This window comes from Theropithecus gelada, chromosome 4 (genome assembly GCF_003255815.1).
Source record: "Theropithecus gelada isolate Dixy chromosome 4, Tgel_1.0, whole genome shotgun sequence".
Lineage (NCBI taxonomy): Eukaryota > Metazoa > Chordata > Mammalia > Primates > Cercopithecidae > Theropithecus > Theropithecus gelada.
The window spans coordinates 44,625,095-44,648,687 of NC_037671.1; the positions used below are offsets into that span (position 1 = coordinate 44,625,095).

Sequence of the window (23,593 nt, forward strand, 5' to 3'; positions counted from 1 at the left end):
GGCCAACATGGTGAAACCTCATCTCCACTAAAAATACATAATTAGCCAGGCATGGTGGCACTCGCCTGTAATCTCAGCTACTCGGGGGGCTGAGGCAGGAGAATCGCTTGAATCCAGGAGGCGGAGGTTGCAGTGAGCCAAGATGGTGCCAATGCACTCCAGCCTGGGCAACAAGAGTGAAACTCCATCTTAAAACCAAAAAAAAAAAAAAAAGAGACAGGGCTGTGACCTTGGCAGAAAAGTCAGGGAAGGATCCTCTGAGAAAGTCACGGTGATGCTGTGATCTAAAGATGAGAAGGACATAGGGAGGGGAAAAATAGGGTGCAGAAAGCTGTATTCCAGACAGCATCAAGGACAGTATGGGCAAAGGCCCTGTGGCAGGTGGGAACAAGGTGGATGTAAAGAACTAAAAGAAGGCCAGCGTGGAGGACAAAGGAACACTGTGATGAAACTGGACACGGGGCAAGGGCAAGACCATCCAAGACTCTTGAGGCTAAGGATCCTCATCTTAATGGCTCCCCTGAAGAGCATGGGGAACCATTAAAGTATCTTGAACTGTGTGTGTGTGTGTGTGTGTGTGTGTGTGACCAAGCACATGCAACTGATCATATTTCTATTTTGAAAAGTTTGCTCTGGGCCAGGAATGGGGGCTCATGCCTATAATCCCAGCACTTTGGGAGGCCAAGGCAGGTGGATCATTTGAGGTCAGGAGTTCAAGATCAGCCTGGCCAACATGGTACAACCCCATCTCCACTAAAAATACAAAACAATGAGCTGGGTGTGGTGGCACATACCTGTAATCCCAGCTACTCGGGAGGCTGAGGTACAAGAATTGCTTGAACCCAGAAGGAGGAGGTTGCAGTGAGCCGACATCATGCCACTGCACTCCAGCCTGGGTTACAGAGTGAGACCCTGTCTCAAAAAACAAAAACATCACAACAAAAAAATCTTGCTCTGGCCACAGTAGAGACAAAGGGTCAGCTAAGTTTTTCTGTTCAAGGCCAGATGATACATATTCCGGGCTTTGCCACCGAGAGGCAAATACAGGCTATTATGTAGTACTTACGTAGTAAGAAAGAAAATTCTACACATTTTTGAGAACACTGAAAATATAATGATAATTGAGTGAGTGTAAATTTTTATAATACCGATCCTCTAATGAGAAGAATAGAATTGTTTTTTGGAGAGATAACACTTCCCCTTCAAAGGGAAGGAAAGTCAGTATTCCCATATCATCAAATGCTCATCTGTAAAAACAGCTCACAGACTGCGTGAAATCGACCAGGCAGTGGCTAGATTTGGCTCCTGGACTATAGTTTGCTGACCCCCAATGCAGACAATGGACTGGAGGAAGGTGAATGAGGACATGGGGCAACTTAGGTTTGCTATGGTCCAGGCCAGATAGCTTGGATGAGGGTGATGGAGGGGTGTTGTGGGCTGAACCTGACAGGCTTAGTGATAGAAGGGACCTATGGAGGTACAGCAGGGGGAGTCAGATGTGACCTAGATGTCAGGTTCACATCTATGAAGCTTGGAGCACTGGGAGAGCTGTTTCACATGGAGACCTCAACAGGAGCTGTCACTGAGGCAGCTGGACTGAGGTTCCAAGGCCCAGACAGATGTGTGAGGCTCCTGAGAATGGGCAGTCACTGAAGGCAGGAACACGAGGAAGGGCGGCCAGCGCGCCGGTGAGCACAGGCCCAGTGCTCGGGGGGCACGTCTTCCTCACACCATTCAGCACACTGCTTCAAACTGTTTCTTCTGTCTCCTCCATCAAACTGAGACTGCTTCTAAGGAGTGCCTCATGGTCAGTAGAATACCTTGCACCCACTGGGTGCTAAGGACATGACAGAGGAAGGCAGGGAGGGAGGAGGAAGTGGAGGCTTTTGCTTCCACAGCGAACTCAGAGCAATCACCTCAATTCACAATAGAAGCCGATTTCCTCCTCTTGCCCTGGTCAGTTGCCCCTCGCCTGTGGCCAGCCCTCCCTAGCAACTGCTTTTGAGAAGGGCCACTGGACCCTTCCCCAATCACTCTAAATCATCCAAGTGTGTGAGCACACACACATTTGCACACAAATCTCCTTCCGATCAACCCTGGGAGCATGATTTGTGGTGATGGTGTATTGACAACACACTCATCAACTGTCAGCTCAACATGTCTAAACATTATGTCCCATCACCCAGAACATCATTTTTTTTAATTAAAATAAGTTAAGTGGCAATCTCACAGCAAGGAGAGAGGAAGGAAAAAAAAAGCCACAGGTTAAAGAAAATTAATTTATCCTTTTTTCCATTTCTTTCCTATTTTGTTTTTGTACAGAAGAGTAAAAGGCTCATAATTGCATCTCTGTAACAGCCCTGGGATGGGGAAGTCAGTGCTGGGATGTGGGGTGGCCTGCTCCAGTGACCACATGGTATGTTCGCTTAACATCAGTGGAGCCCCCGGCTTGGAGACCAGTCTCCCTGGGCCATAGTCACGAACGCTCTGGCTCGGTGTAAAGTCTCTGAGAAGGACACCAAAGATTTTGTGAAAGGGTGTGCATGTCCTCATGGCCAATACTAACATTCTAGAAACTATTTCATAATAACGTTCTTGAAAATATTGCAAAACGAATGGACAGATACTATTTTGTTCTATGAGGTCACAACAAACCTGTGAGGTCAGAACTGTCTTCTCTATTTAAAAGGAGGAAATTAACATGCAGGGGATGAGCTTCCCAAGGTTGCACAATTAGTGATGAAGGGCTAAGCCCCCAACCCTCTCCTGCCAAAGGACGAGGCTTCCTCTGATATTCTGTGGTGCCTCTTGTCCTCCCACTGCAAATCTGTTCAGCATGAAGCTACTTCCTCCTTGCTGGATGCTTCCAGCTTTTATTATTGGTTTTTGAAGGGCCAAGGAGAAAGTTTATGCCATAGTACAGGCATGTCCCATGAATCTGGCTGTCAGCAAACTTCAATGCTCTAGTGTTTAGCCATGATGAACTTGGAAGTGTGAAAAAGAAGCTGATGCACTTTACACTAAAAAAAAAAGTTCTACGCTTAAAAGCTCCAGTTATCTGGACAAGTTTTTTTGTTTGTTTGGCTTTTCTTTTTCTTCTTCTTCTTCTTCTTTTTTTTTTTTTTGTTTGTTTTTGAGACAGAGTCTCGCTCTGTCACCCAGGCTGGAGTGCAGTGGCGCGATCTCAGCTCACTGCAAGCTCCGCTTCCTGAGTTCATGCCATTCTCCTGCCTCAGTCTCCCGAGTAGCTGGGACTACAGGCGCCCGCCACCAGGCCCAGCTAATTTTTTTTTTGTATTTTTTAGTAGAGACAGGGTTTCACCAGGATGATCTTGATCTCCTGACCTCGTGATCCGCCCTCCTCGGCCTCCCAAAGTGCTGGGATTACAGGTGTGAGCCACCGCGCCCGGCCCTATCTGACAAGTTTTTACTCATCAGAAATATCTCACTGGAGAGAAACAAACGGATTATATGACAAGTATTTTCCTCACGGAAGCACCAAGAACACTGCTTCTGGGGTCAAAGATTGGGGTTCAAATCTCAATGTTCCACTGGCAAAGTGAGTCCCTCCAGCAGGCCTATCTAACTTTGCTTTTGAGCCTCAATTTTGACATCTGTGAAACAGTAATAATAATACCTGCTGTTCTGGGTTTCTGAGAAGATTAAACAAGAGAAGGTACAGGACACATGTGCTCCCAGGGAGGACTCGAGCAGTCTCATTGCCTGGGGTGGGGTTTCTGTTGTTTTGTTTTGACATGGGTTACAGTTTATACCAGGCTCAAAGACTGAGGCTTGATTGAGTTGGTTTGGTTATTTGTTTCCTGGGCAACCTTCAGCCCTCCTTTTGTTTCAGTCAGCAGAATGGTGCTCAGGGGCAGAAACTGCCAGGAGTGGACGCAGGAGGGAAGAGAGAAGGGCAGCCCGGGCCCTTTGGGATAGGGACCAATGACCTCGCTTACTCTAACATCCCCTGAAAGCGCCTGTGTCCAGGGCACATTTGTTTTATCCACAATGATGATCCAGAGACATCAAGGAAAGGCCATAGTTCATTCAGTAGAATTGTTCACTGACAGCAGGAAACAGAATGCAAACATGCACATGACTGGCTCATCCTTGCAGGAAGTCCAAGAGAGAGAGGCCTACAAGTCTACACTGGTCAGTGCAATTCAAGGGGTGCAAAAGAGGGAATTGGTGTGGCCACGGGTCAGGCTGAGTTCTCCAACTAGGCGTTACTCATAATGAAGGTGGTGTTCTACTTTCTGGGATATGGTTCTCAAGCAGTTCAAGACCCCAGAAGAGGAAATGAGATGTAATTATTTAGTGGCAATCTAAAGCTTAATTGTATGCAGTAGAATATCACTTCACCTGGTATCACCATCTAAAAAAGTTAGAAAGGGTGGCCTCTGTTAGCTAGAGTCATTTCAGTTCCTCTATAATACCAGATAAAGTGATACTCTACTTCTTTTTCTGTTTCAAGAGGGTACCCAGCTCTCCAATTCCAGAAAATTAGCAGTAACTCTGTCCATATTTACCATTTTCTTACTTTTAGTTACAGCCTTTCCTGCTTAAATGACATTCCCCTTTAAGGAACTGGGGACACACTGCCTGGAAGGGCTGTCCCAGGAAATCGGGTCTGGAGTGACCTCTGTGGCCACATGTGCCACCTGATCCGATGGGCACATGGGCCTTCCCTGGTAGAAGCTCCTGACTCCCTCAGAGCTCATGCCAGCCTCACAGACATGGAAAAAGAAAAAAATGAGGCCAAGCTAACCCTGACAGTTTGTGGGGGACACTCTCGTACCCATTATTTCTCTGTGAGGCAGGCCCAGCAGGAGGTTTTATCTCCATCTTGAGATAAACTATGGAAGCTCCGAGGGAGGAAGAGAGATTTCCAAAGGATCACACATCCTGGTAGAAGCCAACTCAAGGGAGATGAGAATCAAAGGCTCCCAGTCCCAGGCCAAAGAGCCTCCGAAGACCACAAACCACTGCTACTAGAACGAGGCCAGAGCCTCCACATGGCTTGAGTGTTGTCCAAAAATACAAACAAGAAGGCATCACTGAAGTGCAAAGAAACAAACTCCTATTTGTTTCTATTTCATCCATAAAAATGTCACAGCTTTCTCTGAATAGCTCTCATGTTGTCCTCCTTTTTCTCTGCACTCTTGGCCTCCTGGACCTGAACCAAATCTCTCCCTCTCCTCTTAGTTCCGTGAACACAGATTATCTCCCTCTTCACGGGACTGTCACAGGAAATCTAAACATTTTCAGATGGGGTTCTTTTAAGCCCACTTCCCTTGTCCTCCACCCACCCCCCACCCTGTTGCTGTGTATTCAGGAAATGCAAACCCAATATAAAGATAACCCGGACCAAACAGAAAAAGAGATGTACCCTGTGACCTGCTTGAGTAAATGACTTCCCCTCCCTGCACCTCAGACTCAGCTTCTGCAGAATAAAGTTGGACCTGAGGAGCCCCAAGCCTCTGTTGGACGAACCTCCTGAGACCCTGCCTGGCCTGTCCAGGACACTGAACAATCTTGGGCCAGGATATTAAGATAGTAGGGTTTCCCACCAATGACATCTGATCCCTAAGGATCTGAGCCTTTCAGGGAAACAGTGCTAGAAGTCAGGATATATGGATTTCAGTCTCAGTTCTGCCATATTTTGGGAAAGGGAAGAGAGTGAGCAGGGGTAGGAATTAGAGTGAACTCAAGCTCTAGATATATATATATATATATATTTTTGTGAGACGGAGTCTCGCTCTGTCTCCTAGGCTGGAGTGCAGTGGTGCGATCTCAGCTCACTGCGACCTCCGCCTCCTGGGTTCAAGCAATTCTCCTGCCTCAGCTTTCTGAGTAGCTGGGATTACAGGTATGTACCACCATGCCCGGTTAATTTTTTTTTTTGTATTTTAGTAGAGACATGGTTTTGCCATATTGGCCAGGCTGGTCTCAAACTCCTGATCTCATGATCTGCCTGCTTCAGACTCCCAAGGTGCTGGGATTACAGGTGTGAGCCACAGCGCCCGGTCTTAATGTTGTAATTTAAAAAAATAGAATAATGGATATGACTGGCATAATAAATACTGAAATATTTTTAGAAGGGTTCCCCCCAACAGTGAGAAGGGGCTGATAGCCAATCTCCAGGGCAGCATGTGAAGATTTGATGTAGAGCACATTTCCACCGCTTTTATGTGACTCTTTAAGCACAGAGCTCTTGGCCTGGGGCACCTCCTGCCTCTATACCCGCAATAACCCTGGCACCCCAAACTCCTCAGATAATGTGTCCCCTGGCTTCCTGGTCCTGAAAAGGGTCTCCATCTGCATCTAGGACAATCCCTTGTTGCACTGTACAGAGCTAGCCGACAACAGAACTCAACCTGAGGTGTCATCTGATGAAGAATGTTTAATCTACCAGGTAAGCCCTCCATGGGCAAGGTCAGTTAGATGGCGTTAGTAATCAATCTTGGTTCACAGCTCTGAGTAACCAGAATACAGAAGGGGCAGGAAGGATGAATCATGATCAGGACAGAGGCTGTTAACAGACTTTGAGGTTTGCTGCGGGGGACGAGGGGTGGGGTAGGGCTGGGCATTTAACTCCAGGCAAACAGGCTTGGCCACTCGGCTGGGTTGGAAATGCCCAATCATCTTGGGAGACTGGGATAACAAAGAAGCCCCCTCCCTAACTCTAACAATGTCCCTGCTTAGTCCCCCTAGAAACCTTCACCCTTCTAAATATTTGAGCAATGCTTAGAAAAAGATAAGAGGTGAACTTCAAATAATGTTTTGGTGCTCCCAAGAGGCTGAACAATCCCTGTTTTACAGAAGTGAGGTGGTAGCCCAGATGAGCTGAAGCATTAGTCAAAGAGACAGAAGCCATGTGGAAACCCATTCAAGACCTCCATGCTCATCAGCTACGAGTAGTCAAACACACTTGGGAAACCTGTTGTCAAATGTCAGCTGCAGGACTTCTGAATGCTTTTGATAATGGGAGATGGCGCTCCAAGAGGGAACACAAGGCCATCTGTGGGGCTTTCTAAACCCCAGTTCCTACCATTTCTACGCCCAGGATGCATGAGGCTCCTTCTCCAGCAGCTCACCTTGGCTGCCCCATAAGACCAGCTCAAATCATCATCCAGCCTCATCCAGGAAGCCCTCCCTGACCTCAAGGGCACCGTGCTTTTCCCTCTTGGATATCCACTCTGAGTACCTAACGATCTTATGAAGATGTTTTAGACTTTATGCATTTTTTTGGTTATAAAGTCCTCTTGTGATTAACGGACTTTAATTTTAGAGTAGTTTTAGATTCACAGCAACTTTATGCATTCTTTTATAGTACTTGCCCACTGTACAAAGCCCAGAGTCACTATAAATAGCAGGCTTTGAAAAAAGACTTGTTGCCTGATAGATATCAAATCAGGAAACAACACATGTCTAGGTGTAATATAAAGGCATTTATTAGAAGAGGGCGTTAAAAGTGAAGTCTCATGCCAGGTGTAAGAATAGAGCTAAAGGACATTGACGACCCTTCTCCCCCAGCCCCACCACTGCTGAAAATGCGTCCTCAGAGTAGTAATGCAATCCCTTGATCTGGGGGCCCTGCAAGGGGAACCTCCACAGTGAATCCACACAGCCCCAGCTCCACCGCGGTACCAGGACACAGGGCACAGCTCATCAGGAAGGCCAAGATCTGGAGTCTAGAGGTCTAGGCCCCATTTTCAGAACCCCTGGTTTACATCTTCCACAAACACTGGCCAGACCAGTGCGTTCTATCTTCCCTCAGATTATTTTTAAAAACACCACAGTTCAAAGAACATCATAGCGAGGCCGGGATTCCCACACTTACATTAGATTTCTGCCTCCATTTTCACCCTATTTTATAAACCGGCTTTGTCAATTTAAAAGCATCACCAGCAAGAGCACTGGCCTTGAAGTGGTCTGTTCTCAGTCATAGTTATATGAACCACCACTGACCAAGTGCTGATGATGTCCAAGCTCTGTGTTACAAGCTCTACAGGCATCGTTTCATTAAGTCCTTGAACAGCTCTATCCACTGTCCCCATGTGACCAATGAAGAAACGGAAGCTTAGAGAGATTCAGTTATTAAGTGGCAGAGCTAGGTTCAAACTCAGCTCTTTCTCCCTGCCCCTCAAAGCCCAAAAGCCAAACCACTGGCTCTGTAGACTCCCCTCCAATGAAAGGCACACCACCATGAAAAAGAAAAACCAGTTGCAGGAAGGATGGGGAGAGGGGAAAAGGAAGAAGAGGCAGAGGGAAGCGAAGAAGGTGAGAAGAAGGAGAGAATAGCATAAGGAGGAAAGGAAGCCAGGGTCTGGATGAGAAGCCCATGGGATCTGGCTTCAGGTTCAGAAGACTTTCTGAAGAATGGGAATGAAGCAGGAGAACTGCTGGTGACTGCCAGACAAACCACAAAATATGCAGAAGCCATTTCCTCCCTCAAGGAAGATAAACAATAGATTCATAAACAAAGTATACAAAGCTGTTCAGCTAGTTAAAACATTTTCGTAGCAACTCATATTCTTTGTGAGACTAAAGTTTGTCCTCGCCAATGGTCAACAGTTACCTTGGGGAGAGGGAAGGTGGGGAGAGAGAAGAGGAGTGGGACATATTCTCTCCCAGCCTTTCACCTGCTAGGCCTATGGCTATACCCTATCTGAGCTTCAGGTCACTCTTCTGTGAAGAAATAAAAATTCCTGCCCAACAGGACTATTGTGGAGAAGAAAAAGATATAGTTTTGGCAAGATGGCAGACCAGATACCTTACCTGCCCCTCTAATAGAAAGAACTAATATGCTGGATACAATTTTAGATATGAAGACTGAATACACATTGCTGAGATAGTACAAACGAAAAGACCAAAACAAACCCAAAGCAGGAACCTTGGGAGGTGAGCTGGAATCAAAGCTGGCTTTTGCCCTGAGGGTTTCTGCTGAAACCTGGAGATTCTAAGTTTCCCAATGACAGCAGCACAGGGTTAACAGCCTAGGGAGACCCCTCCACAAAGTTGGGACTTCAAATGGCCCCACTCCACAAAATTCATTCGACTTGGTGAATGAGAAATAAATGCACAACACAGAAAGAGACTGCAAGAAAACTGGACCTTGGGCTGAGCAGGGAATGGGGGGAGAAACTCTCTCCTGAAAATGTGTAACCATAGCTGGACTTCACACAGGTTTGTAGCCTGAAGTATATTACTTGGGTAGCCAGAAAAGCCTTAACTAGAAAATTAATTTAAAGTGATTTTTGTTGGTAGTGCCCACCAGACAACTAGCAGAAGTTAACGCAAATCCTCTCTGGCAAAGACAACTCAACCCACACCTCAGATAATTCCCAAAGATAAAGTGCCAAGAAAAAATGAGCAATTCACAGGAAATAAGGCATTACGAACACCAGCCAGCAGAAACGGCAAGTGGCAGAACCAGACCTACAAAGACTTCAGATTTGGGAATTACAAGACACAAATTTATAAAATTTCTAAATACCAAATTTAATATTTTAAAGAAATAAACATCTTCAGATATGAGCAAGAAATGAGAGACCACAAAAATCACCAAACAGAACTTCTAGAAATGACAAATAAAGAAAGCAAAAAGAAAAAAATCCAATGAATGGGTTAAACAGCCTTTAACACACATAATATATTAGTTAAATAGAAGACAGTTTTTTTTGTTTTTTGAGACAAAATCTGGCTCTGTCACCCAGGCTGGAGTGCAGTGGTGTGATCTCAGCTCACAGCAACCTCCACCTCCAGGGTTCAAGTGATTCTTGTGCCTCAGCCTCCAGAGTAGCTGGGATTACAGGTGCACGCCACCACACCAGGCTAATTTTTGTAATTTTAGTAGAGATGGGGTTTCACCATGTTGGCCAGGCTGGTCTTGAACTTCTGATTTCAGGTGATCCACCTGCCTCGGCCTCCCAAAGTGCTGGGATTACAGGCATGACCCATTCCCCCAGCCAGAAGATAGATTTGAATAAATTATTCAGAGTTCAGCACAGAGAGACGAAGAGATGAAAAGTGTAAAATAGGTTTGAGGGCGGTGACTCACGCCTGTAATGCCAGCACTTTGGGAGGCTGAAGTGGGTGGATCACTGGAGGTCAGGAGTTTGAGACCAGCCTGGTCAACAGGGTAAAACCCCATTTCTACTTAAAATACAAAAATTGGTCGGGCACAGCGTCTCATGCCTGTAATTCCAGCGCTTTGAGAGGCCGAGATGGGCGGATCACGTGAGGTCAGGAATTTGAGACCAGCCTGGCCAACATGGTGAAATCCCATCTCTACTAAAAATACAAAAACTAGCCAGGCATGATAGTGAACGCCTGTAGTTCCAGCTACTTGGGAGGCTGAGGAAGGAGAATTGCTTGAGCCCAGGAGGTGCAGGTTGCAGTGAGCCGAGACTGTGCCACTGTACCTCAGACTGGGAGAGAGAGAGATTCTGTCTCAAAAACAAAACAAAACAAAACAAACAAGTAAACAAACAAAAAAAGTTAAGGTAGCTACTTGGGAGCCTGAGGTGAGAGTATCACTTAAGCCCAGGAGTTTGAAGCTAGCCTGGGCAACAGAGCAAGACCCTGTCTCTAAAACTATCTGTCTGTCTGTCTGTCTGTCTGTCTATCTATCTATCTATCTATCTATCTATCTATCTATCTATCTATGTATCTATCTATCTATCTACATATACATATCCAGCTAGCTGGATAACCCCTGAAAAAACACACATAGAGTGTTTTTTCTTTCTATCTATCTATCTATCTATCTATCTATCTATCTATCTATCTATCAATCATCTATCCAGGTAGTTAGCTGGGTAACCCCAGAAATAACAGACATAGAGTGTGTAAATTCCAAATAAGAAGATGGAAAATGGAATGAGGGGGGAAAATACCTCAACCTAAAAGAAAGAGCAGAAAAAATTAAATGTATATAAAGATGGTAGAAATAAATCCCAATTCATCAATAAAATACACCAGTTCTAAACATCTATGCACCAAACAGCATTGCCTCAAAACATATAAAGCAAAAATTTCAGCATTGCCAAGGAGCAACTGACAAATCCAGTGGGAGGCTTTAACTAAAACACCTCTCTCAATAATTGATAGATAATCAGACAAAATCAGAAAAGGATATACTATAGATGATTTGAGCTGCAGAAGAAACTAACTTATTTTTCAATGATGGTATATAGAAAACTATATCCAATATTTGAAGATTTTTTTCAAGCACTTATGGGACATCTAAGAAAAAAGTTGCAGAGATAAAAATGTAAACAAGGAGCACATGGAAGTAGTTCGATGCATATTTCAAACTCTCTCTAAGAATCTAAACCTATTTTGTCTTTAAAGACAGAGACCCTGTCTTTCTTCTTCACTGAGATATCTCCAGAGTCTAGCACAGTGCCTGTCACAAAGGAGGCTGTAAATAGCCACTGTAGAATGAATGGTGAATGAATGATTCTCTACTGAAGATGGTGCAGGTTGCATGAGCAACCAGCAAGGCAGACGCTGGAGATAACTAAAGCCCTTTCCAGGATGGAGGGGATGAGAGGACAAGGTGACTGGCACCAGTCCCTAGGGAGAATTTATACCAAAAAAGGAAAGACGGAGTCATGACAGCCAAATCTTCAAATCTTCAAACCGAATGAGAGAGGCATGTGGAAGAGTCTTTGAAAGCCAAGTCTTTGCGGTTCCTAATGGCAGAGCAGAGGCCAGCAGACAGAACTTTCTAACAACTAACTGTCCAACACTGGCTGGAAACTGGCCTGACTGTCTAAGGCCCCTTACGACTCTGTGTGGGACGGAAGTCCGTGTGGCAGGTACTGGGACTCTCAGGTCGTGGACTGAGTAGTCTTTCTCATTCTATCCTGTCTCAGAGATTTTTTCATTCAAAATTCCCTGGATACCCCATCCTGAAAGACCCTGTCCAAGGTCCCAGATTCAGGAAGTGGTGGAAGAATAAGAAAAGCTGTATTCTAGACACTCAGCTCAGTCCTTTCTGCTCCATATTGGGCTCTCCTTTAACCAAAATGAGCACGCTTTAACCTGTAAGGCTGACACGCACTTTCTAAGTCTACCCTCATCCCAGGAAACCTCATTCTTCTAGCACACAGCAAGGGATTACAAACGCATACAGAATGTACTAAAATGAAAATTCCTCAGCCTTCCAGAAGAAGGAAAGTGAGCTTACCTTGACCTCCGCAGATGGCTGAGTTGGGGGCCTGGTTCTGGGGGCTTCTCCTGCGGTCGGCCAGTCATGCTGCTTTCATGCTGCTGGACAGACGGGAAGAGGAGGCCTGGTCCTATGGGGAAAGGAAGAAGGAAAGGTCATTTCCTCATCATTTGCTCCTAGCTCTCCATCACCATCCTGCAGAAGACACTACCAGAAATCCCAGGGAAATTCCTGAGGCTGTCCTCACCCACTCTTAGGTAACAAGAAAGCAGACAGGCATGCATTCAACAAACATTTCCAAAAGTCTGCAATGTGCCAGGCAGGGCACTGAGGAATGAGGCCACGGAGATGAACTGCATGCAGTCTCTGCATTTAGGAAACAGTCAGAAAGAGAGACAGACAGAGACAGAGAGACATAGAGAGAGAGAGAGACAGACAGAGACAGAGACAGAGACAGGGAGAGACCTGAGTCTCATTATAACATCATTTGCTAAGTGCTGCGATTTCCCAAATCCATTCAACAGCTGACTTTCCTTATGGGGGAGCGACAGCAGCTTACAGGTGCCTTGGCATAGAGCGTCTCAAGTCATTTGTCATGAAGAACCAGTTTTTTCTTTTTTTTCCCCCCGAGACAGAGTCTCACTCTGTCGCCCAGGCTGGAGTGCAATGGCGCGATCTCGGTTCACTGCAACCTCCGCCTCCCAGGTTCAAGCAATTCTCATGCCTCAGCCTCCCAAGTAGCTGGGATTACAGGTGCCCACCACCATACCTGGCTAATTTTTGTATTTTTAGTAGAGACGGGGCTTCACCATGTTGGCCAGGCTGGTCTTGAACTCCTGACCTCATGATCTGCCCACCTCGGCCTTCCAAAGTGCTGAGACTACAGGTGTGAGCCACCGCGCCCAGGGAAAGGACCAGTTTTTAAAAAAATTTCCACACCATTACAGATGACTACTTTAATAAAATATAGTAAAAATGAACTGCTAGAAAAAGGAAATGAAAAGATACTGATACAAAGTGCAAGCTCACTTTTAGGTTCTCTGATTCAACAGATTATTCCGTCAAATCGGCATGAAAGTTACTAAGCACCAACTCTCAGTTTCTGAACTTATCTCATGGACTGCTAAAGAGTTTGCAGAGAGCACCACTCCTGAGCCACAGCTGAGTAGTAGCATTGCGATGGTAGAGACTTCCACATTGCACACCTTTCCTAAGATGTCTAGTTGATATCTTGGTTCAGAGAGGGAGGCTAGAAAGAGAAATGATTTCAAATTCACTCTCTGGACTATAAAAAGTTAGTTCAGAGAGTCTCTCTTTGGGAAGGAGAACCACAGCAGGAGCTTTGGGAAAGTGTGGCTCCATGCTGTCTGGAGACAGGTGGTGGTACCCACCTGCTGTGTTCAGGTAACAAAGTGTGAGGCTCACGGAAAGCTGTTCCTGGAGCCCTGTCTGCCTCCACCCTGAACTTCCCAACCCTAACTATGGCAACCCCACCCGAAGCTCCCTCCCTGAATGAGAAGAACAAAGAGTCATCTATTAAAATGGACTGGGACATTTCAGAAAATAAATCATTTTCAAAATGTCAAAAGGGCTGCTGGTATGCATTCCTACTATTTAATGCTATAAAATGATTTTTTTTTAAAATGAGAAATCCTTTGTCTGTGACAGCCAGCTCCAAAAAAACCCTTTAACTGCCTATTTCCTTAATACTTGAGGGAGGCATTACAAGTCATTTTCACCCATTTGAATGTTTAAGAGAAAGTGCTCATTCTTCTAAATTCACTGCTTTTAAGTAGTTTTTATTTTAAGCTTTAGAAGAAGATAACTCTGCAGAAGAAAACTTCCTTTTTCAAAGCCTTTTTTTTTTTAATGCAAACACACATACACTCTCACTCCCTGCTTCAAATGTTAAATCATCTGCAATTTTGGAGTTTGTTGCTTATGAAATTCTAGCGATAAGCACATCACAAACATTCCTATAGCAACAGAGTGTTTTTGAAGCAACATCTGTAATGTTACAAAGATTGTATATCATTATCTCTGAATGTTGGCGAAGGGAAGGTTATGGGGAATAACTGTTTATGTACAAATAAGTCAGTACAGTAACTGGCAACCTGAATAGCAGACCTTACCGAGGAGCTAAGCATGGCACGGGTGGGAAGCAGGAATGCACTTCATTCTGTTTCTATGAATAAATTCACCATCCTTATCCTCTATGTGTGAAAATAACTCTCTAGGGTCCTCTCTGCAGCAGCATGAGCTCTTGGAACTGCTTGTCTTATGGGCAAGAGTTTGTCTTAGACAACCATATGGTCAACTTTTATTAGCCATCTACTATATGTCAGGCATGGAGCTAGACTCAGAGCTTCTAAAGATAGGTTCTTCTTCAAAGAGGCTCAAAAGAGACATATAAACAGATAATTACAATTCCCTGAGAAGAGATTATTGACTGGAGTTAAGGGAAAGGAAATGAAATTAACTAGCTCAATCCATTCATCCAACTATCCATTCACCCATCCAATGTTGGCTGGTGCCTAGCATGTACTAGGCAAATGCAAGGCACTCGGCATACGAGAGCTGAGTGAGACCAATGTGTTCCCTACTTTCATGGAGCTTACAATCAAGTGGAAGAAGGAAACCAACATTAACAAATTAGATATCACTATAATAGTGGTCCCCTAAAGAAGCATAGCTAATGCATAATAGCATATGCCAGAAGGTGGACTAGCATGGACATGGGGCAGAAGTGCTTTCTTAAGGAATTAGTCTTTAATATGAACCCTAAGAATAAATTACTGAAGCAAAGTAGAGAGGAAAGCAGGGGAAAGAGAGAGAGCAAAGGTGCTGCTGGTCCCCCGAGTAGCCTGTGCAAAGGTCCTGTGACATGACAGAGCATGGTGTACTCTAACTAGGAGAGAAGGCTCTTAATCAGGATTGCACTGTTTCTTAACTTCACACTGTGCTCCAACCACTGTGGCATTCAAGACAGGCATTAAAGATGTACAGATTTGGCTGCGTACAGTGGGTCACACCTGTAATCCCAGCATTTTGGAAGGCCAAGGCGGGTGGATCGCTTGAGCCCAGGAGTTCAAGACAAAACCTGGGCAACATGGCGAAACCCTGTCTCTACAAAAAAAATACAAAAATTAGCCAGGTGTGGTGGCTTGTGTTTGTAGTCCCAGCTACTTGGGAGGCTGAGGTGGGAGGACCACTTGAACTTGGGAGGTGGAGGCTGCAGTGAGCCGAGATCATGCCACTGCACTCCAGCCTGGGTGACAGAGCGAGACTCTGTCTCAAAGAAAAAAAAAAAAAAGTTGTACAGGTTTTTCCCAAAAGCACCCAAGAAGTTTTCTAGGGCAAATTAGGAACATGCTGTGCCTAACTGCTAAATTCTTCCTCTTCCCAAACTGGCATGAGACATCCAAAATAGGGGCACCCTTGCCCTCCCTCCCAATGTGTGATAAGTTTTAAGATTCTTATCTACTTGTTTTCTGCAACAGTGGTAAATTCAGTCTGGCCGGTGGCAAAATTAGGTGGCCAATGCTGACATAGGGATGTGGATAAGCATTCTATTAAAATTATTCCTGGAGAAGCCTCATGGGGGGGTGTTACTTTCTAAGGAAGGTGATGCAATTTCATGCATAGCGTGTGAGCTTTGGAGCTAAGGAGACCTGGGTTCTGCCCTAGGTCTGGACCTGCCCCTCACAAGCCGTATGGCCTTGTTCCACTTCTGTGAAATGAGGTTAGCAGTGTCTTCCTTGCTGATCAGGGAAATCAGTGAGAGCATAGGTCCCTCACTGAGCAGGCTGCCCCTGCTCCCAATGGGCCCTGGATAAGTGGCAGCTGTTGCTAGCACTATGCCCAGTGAGTGGGGATAGTCATGCCCCTCCCTCTATGTGAATATCCACAAGAATCCACAAGGATTTCCCAGCCGGTGCTGATGCTGCAGGGCAGCTTTGCAAGGGCTCAGAGTTAGCTGTCACTGACCAGGGGTCTTGATGACTTGCTGTTTCTTGGTGTGTGCCTTCAAAGTCCCCAATCACTGTGCTGAGCGATCCCAGAACAATCCAGATACCTGGCCCCCACCCCTTAGAAGTCAGTAGAACCTCCCAAGCTGAGACAATGAAAAAACTCTCCAGACATTGCCACGTGTCTCTTGCAAAATCAGTCCCAGTTGAGAACTACCACTCTACTGTGTACAGAAAGGCCTACCCACAGCAAGGATTATTCAGCTCACAAAACCAGGGTGCTTACAGATAGCTCCTCCCAGGAGCTCAGGGCCTGAAGCCAGCATACCTGGATTCTAGTTCTAATTCCAGCTCCACCATAATGATTGGGGTCCTCTTGGACAAACAGCCGAATCCCAGATGGCAGGGGAGGTGGAACAGCTACTATATCCCAAAGGCCAAAAAGGCCAAAGAACAGCTATTATATCCCATTCAGACCAGGCATGTTGCTAGGACTTCCCAGACAGTGCCTCTAGTATTTACAACCATCCTGCTGAGGTGCTGTAGGGATCACCATTCTACAAGGGAGGAAGGGAAGGTCTGAGGCCTTGCCCAAGGTCACAGAACTGAGTGGTGGAGCCAGAGCTTTAAGGGCCAAATCCCATCCTCTTTACCCCATCACCCTACCTCCTTACAGGGGTAGAAATCTTATCTCCTTCCCATATGACCAGTAAAGAGGCGGCCCTGGAGGGTTCTGTGACTTTCCAAGGACCTGTCACATTCATCATGCCACCCAGCAAGGCCAGAATCTTCCCACAGCCCCACACTGCTATCAGAATCTCAGTTTCCCTTCTGTGCAATGGGGGTGACAAATGCCGCGTCACACGCCACACTGCTGTTGGAGTTAAGGGAGAGTGAAGATTAGGAGTCTTAGGGAAGGAAGAAATTAATATGCAGAAACAAACACTTTAAATGAGTATCTAAAAGCCCAAATCAAAGAGGGGTTTCTGCAGCCACAAGGCCGTTGAAAAGAAAAGAACAGCTCATGTCTACCAGACTGGGGACCGGGGGTTCAGCCAGGGGAAGGGAGGGACACAGGATATAAACTATGAAGCAGGACCAAATGAAGTGTGAAGAATTCCCTCCATGCCACCCACAATTCATTAGAAATTGGCGCAGATTTTAAAAAGAAGAAAAAGGAGCAGGGGGAGGAGGATGGAGGAAAATGGGGAGGAAGAGGAATTAAACGTGAGACAGGCTCCACAGAGCATCTGAGAAACAGTGCAGAGAGGAATCACTGCAATGAGATCCCAGGCTCCAGTCACCTAGGGACCCACCGTTCTGTCAAATGAGTTCTATGTGGAGATGCTAGGAGATGTAATTTTCAAGTGAGGCCCAGAAACTTTTCAGATATGAGGAAAACTCCCTTCTCTCTCCAAACATCTCTCCTTTTTTTTTTTGGACAGAGTCTTACTCTGTCGCCTGGGCTGGAGTGCAGTGGCGCAATCTCGGTTCACTGCAACCTCTGTCTCCCAGGTTCAAGCAATTCTCCTGCCCTAGCCTCTTGAGTAGCTGGGATTACAGGCATGCGCCCCCATGCCTGGCTAATTTTTGTATTTTCAGTAGAGAGGAGGTTTTGCAATATTGGCCAGGCTGGTCTCGAACTCCTGACCTCAAATGATCCACTTGCCTCAGCCTCCCAAAGTGCTGGGATTACAGGTGTGAGCCACCACGCCCAGCCAATCTCTCCCTTCTTTTAATGCCCTTCCTCTCTCTCCATGGAGGCTGAGTAAATAATTTTCACGCACTGGAGAAGGTGATCCTGCCCAGACCATGATCACTTAATCAGGCCCTCATTTATCTGCTCATTCCAGAGCACAGAAGCTTGGGCCTTTCACACCAATATCAGAGCAGCTCAAACACTGACAGCATGTAAGGTGGACTCACCACAGGCCAACATGGGTGACAGGCTACCATCTGCTCCCCAACCTCAGGCTGCCCACCCCCCTTGCTCACAGCTCCAACCAGCGTGTCTTTCAAGTCCTCAGACACACCAAGCTCTTTTCTACCCCCGGGCCTTTGCACTTGCCAGTCCCTCTGCCTGGGATGCAGCTCTCCCCTCATTAGCATCTAATCGTCTGTCAGGCTGTAGCTTCGGGAAGGTGTCTCCAACTCTTTGAAATTTAATGGGGCAACAGCATTTATCAGAGTTGTAATTACTCAATTATGTGATTAACGAGTTGGTCTCCCCAGTCAGACCATTAGCTCTATCAGGGCATGGGTTGTGTCTAATGGCCTGGCACAGCGATCAATCCTGATTGCACATCAGAATCACCCGGAGCTTTAGAAACTAGGGATGCCTGGGTTCCACGTGGGCTCTTGTTGAACACCTTGTTAAACAAGAGCGTGTAAAGCTTGCCAGGTGGCTGTGATATGTGGCCAAGGCTGAGACCGACGACTTGAAGAAGAGGACCTTGGCTTATGTCCTAGAACAATTTTGAAGCGGTGCAGGCAGTTATACTAACGGTAGGACCTTGCTCCCTTTGCTTGCGTATACAATGTATCACTTAAATGTGTTCCACCCTAGAGATTAATTTTGAGGAAATTCCAGAAGAAGAAAACAAAACCCTCATTGTTAAAGAGGAATACTATTCCTTTCATTAAGCGCTCCCCCACACGGCCTCCTCTCCGACACTCCTCTGTCCCCTTACCTGGGTTTATCACCTTCATCCTAAGGGCCACAGGATTAACTTGATGTGTTTCTGAAACACACTTAAATATTTGGAGTAAAATCCTTTAATTTTTAATTAAAACAGGCCCAGCTATATTACACAGTAATATAGAATTATACTAAGATTATATATTCTATAATATAATATAGAATTATATTACTGTGTAATATAAAAGTAGAATATAAAATTCCACATTAAATTTTATTAAAACAGGAGAGTTCAAGGCCATTTCATGTTGGAACGGGCCCTCCAGGCCAGCCTCAGGTGAACAGGGAGAGGTGTTTGGAGAAACTCACCCAGGGGAACCAGGGAGTGGGTCATCTGTGCTGATCCGGCTTTCCCAGGACAAGTCAATGGCAAACTGTTCTTCTCTACTCAGTTGTGCTTACTAAAGGGGAGAGGGTAAGATATAGATAGATAGATAGATAGATAGATAGATAGATAGATAGATAGATAGATAGATCGATCCAATCGCTATTACAACAGCACATGAAGTAACAATTCCAATTCCCTGATAAGCTTCCCCAGCCCAACAAAGGCACTGCTGCAGGGAGTCCCAGGACATGGGAGCAACAGACTCTGACTGAACTCACTGAAAGAGGAGCTCTCATCAAAGCGGTGGTTCTCCAACATTTGGGTCCACACGAACCATTCTGGGAACTTGTGAAGAATGAAGCTTCCCTTCACACCCACCAGGTTGGCCATAACCAAAAAAACAAAATCACAAGTGTTGACCTGCAAGTGGAGACACTGGCACCCTATGCATTGCCAGTAGGGATGGAAAATGGTGTAGCCACTGTGGAGGGCAGTTCAGGCGGTTTCTCAACACATTTAAACATGGAATTACCATGTGACCCAGGAATTCTGCTTCTAGGTATATAACCCACGTCACTGAAAACAGGTACTCCAACAGAAACTTGCACACAAATGTTCCCAGAAACATTATTCACAGAGCCAAAAAGGTGGAAAGAACCCAAATGTCCATCAATTGATGAGTGGATAAACAAACGTGTTTATCCATTATATTCCAAACTCATCCATTATATTCATACAATGGAATATTATTCACCAATAAAAAGGAATTAAACACTAATACATGCAATGACATGGATGAACCTCAAAAACAGGGTGTTAAGTGAAAGACGTCAAACACAAAAGGTCACATACTATATGGTTCCTTTTATCTGGAACATCCAGAATAAGCCAATGCATGCAAACAGAAAGCAGGTTAGTGGTTGCAAGGGGCTGGGGAGGGGAGAATGGTGAGTAGGTACAGGGTTTCCTTCTGGGATGACAAAAATGCCTTGGAACTAGACAGAGGTGAGGTTGCCCAACATTGTGAATGCAGGAAATGCCAATGACTTGTATACTTTAAAATGGCCGTGCCGCCATAAAGAAAAACAAGATCATGTCTTTTGCGGGAACATGGGTGAAGCTGGAGACCACTGTCCTCAGCAAACTAACGCAGGAACAGAAGACCAAACATCCCATGTTCTTACTTATAAGTGGGAGCTAAAAGATGAGAACTTATGAACACAAAGAAGGAAACACAACAGACACTGGATCTACTTGAGTGGGCAGGGCGGGAGGAGGGAGAGGAGCAGAAAAATTACAATTGGGTACCGGGCTTAATTCCTGGGTGATGAAATAATCTGTATAACAAACTCCCGTGACATAAGTTTACCTCTGTAGCAAACCTTCACATGTATCCCCGAACATAGAATAAAAGCTAAATATTTTTTACATGAAAAAAAAAATGACCAATGGTTAATTTTATGTTAGGTGAATTTTGCCTCATACATATTTTTTCTTTTTTTAAAAGAAGCTTCCTGAGCCCTACCATTAGAGACTTTAACTCATTAGGTCTGGGCTGGGCCCAGGGACCTATTTTTTAAAAGAACATCCTGGGTGACTCTGAGATGGGTGGTCCCCAAACACAGCCTACAATGCAGGGCCGATTTGTGTAAACAATGCCTTTTCTTTGGATGAATCCATAATGACTGATACTATTTACCTACTGAGTGCCAAGTATCTGCCAGGCACTGGGTTTGGTGCTTTTAAATGCACTATCTCAGAATCACACTGCAAGGGAGAAATGATCTCTTTTATTTGTAGATAAGAAGATGGAGGCTCAGAGAGGCTAAGGGCACAGAGCTAACAATGGATTCAAATCAGTATCTGTCTGACTCCACAGACCATATTTTTTCTCTCTCCTTACTCTATGCCACTGTGTTCTTCAACAAGCTCTTTTAGGCAGCAGGAATATCATCTCTGTGTTATATGTGCAAAATGCTCTTTATGTCCCAGACTTAGACCATCTTACTCCAAGGTGTGGTCTTTAGACCTGAAGCCTTAGCATCCAAGGGAATTTATAGACTCTCAGTCCTCACCTCAAGTTTGCTGAATTGGACTTTGCTATCCCCGGATAATTCATATGTACATTGAAGTGTGAGCAGCACTGGCCTTTCTATAGCTGTGCTGTCCAATATGGCAGCTACTACTAGCTGTAAGTGGATATTTAAATGAATATTAATTAAAATGAAATAAACTTACAAATTTACTTTATTTTATTATTCTGTTTTATTTATTGAGACAGGGTCTCACTCTGTCACCCAGGCTGGAGTACAGTGGCACGATCAGGGCTCACTGCAGCCTCAGCCTCCTGGGCTCAAGTGATCCTCCCACCTCAACCTTCCAAGTACCTGGGACTACAAGCATGTGCCACCAGGGGTCTCCTTTAGCAGAGACAGGTTTTTGCCATGTTGCCCAGGCTAGTCTCCAACTCCTAGGCTCAAGCAATCTGCCTGCCTTGCCTCCCAAAGTGCTGGGATTACAAGCATAAGTCACCGCACCCAGCCTAAAATTAAACTTAACTCAGCTTTTCAGTTGCACTAACTACTTTTTTTTTTTTTCTTTTTTAAGAAACAGGGCCTCACTCTGTCACCCAGGCTAGAGTGCAGTGGCTTGCTCACAGCTCACTGCAGCCTCTAACTTCTGGGCTCAGGTGATCCTCCTGCCTCAGCCTCCCAAAGTGCTAAGAGTACAGGCATGAGCCACCATGCCCCGGCCTATACATTTTAAGATGCTCAATAGCCATATGTGGCTAGTGGCTACCATATTAGACAGCACCAAATAGAAGATTTCCCTCAGTGCAGAGAGTCCTATCAGACAGAGCCCTCAGAGCAGCATAGCTAAACTTTGGCATTTGTGACTCTGTGGGTTGGATAATTCTTTGTTGTGGGTGGGGCTTTCTGAACACGGCAGAGCAGTAGTTCTCAACAGGGAGTGATTTTACTCAAGGGATACTTGGCAATGTCCAGAGACATTGCTGGTTGTCACAGTTGGGGGAGTTCTACTAATATCTAATGCGTAGAGGCCAGGGATGCTGTTAAACATCCTGGAAGGCACAGGACAGTCCCCAACAAAGAACGATCTGGTCTAAAATGTTAGTAGGAGAAACCCTGCTCTAGAGTAATCAAGAGAACACTGCCAGTCTCAGCAGAACTGGTAGCAGGAGGCTAAGGAGACCAAAGAGTACCTACCCCTAGCCATTTGCCAAACCCCAAGAAGCCTTCAGAACTCTGAGAAGCTACTCACCAAGAAAGCAGGTGTCTATTTTTGCCAAAAATGCAGAATAAGAAGTTCTGGTGTACAGAAAAATCTATAACTCATTACTAAAATGAAGTCCCTGCACTTCCAATCCCGAGGGCAAGGAAAGGAAAAAATTCCTTTATGGCATTGATGTTTGAAATGTGTGATAAATTCTGCATGGAAACCACAATCTGCTGTTGGTTAGGCGTGGAGATATATCACTCATTCAGCTGTCCATTCATCTATTTATTTATAAATATTTATTGAGCACCTACTATATGCTGGGTACTCTTTTAGTGTTCGAAACACAGCAGGAAACAAATAAAAGGTCCCTGCCCTTGTGGAGCTGATATTCTAGTGGAGGAGAATAATAATATACAAGTAAGCAGGCACATGTGCAATGTCATGGCAGATATGATGAGTGTTATGAAGGGAAATAAAGCAGGGTAAGGGTCAGAGGAATGATGAGCATGGGTGGGGCCTATCCATGGTTACCTGAAGAGGTGACATCTGGGCATAGGCCTGAATGAACTGACTGAACCAGGTGAATCAGGGAAGGAAGAGAGTCCCAGGCAGAGGACACAGCAGCTGTGTCCTTCCACTCTTTGGTGGAATGAGCTTGGTGAAGGGAGCCGGCAGGTGCGGTCAGTGAGGCAGGAGGCCAGGCTGTAGGCGTAAGAGATCATGGAGGGCTATGAGCAGAGGAGTGATGGGGTCTGATTCACTTTTCACGTGGAGAACAAACTATAAGAGGACAAGAGTGGAGAGAGCTGTTGTCGTCTTCCAAGTAAGAGCAGGTGCTGGCTTATTATTAATTCATTAATTAAATCATCAACATTAATACTAATTCTCTACTGGGCCAATGCTATTACTCTTCTATTTCAGATATATCATGGGCAGACCAAGCATCGCATTCCAGCTACTTCTACAGGAAAATGCATTCTGAGTTTCATGATCAACGTGAAGCCTTTTCCATCCACCTTGGTTTTAAGCTGGGGACTGTGTGGTCGGATAGAAGACAGCAGGAAAGGGAGTCAGGGATGAGGGCAGATTAACAGGAGGAAAAAGGGCATCTCCCCCATCATGCCTTTTCCCCAGAGCCACAGAGAACAGCGGTCTGAATGGAACCTTCCTATCAC

The 23,593-nt window shown here is 45.4% G+C and overlaps 1 protein-coding gene across 3 annotated transcripts in view; it reads right to left on the reverse strand.

Moving 5' to 3' along the window:
• TRERF1 (transcriptional regulating factor 1) overlaps window positions 1–23,593 on the reverse strand; it is a 226,676-nt gene that overhangs the window by 60,800 nt on the left and 142,283 nt on the right. For all 3 annotated transcript variants that reach the window (XM_025384080.1, XM_025384078.1, XM_025384079.1), the window contains one exon: window positions 12,203–12,314. The gene's annotated coding sequence lies outside the window, so the exon portion shown is untranslated. The remainder of the gene's footprint in view (window positions 1–12,202; window positions 12,315–23,593) is intronic.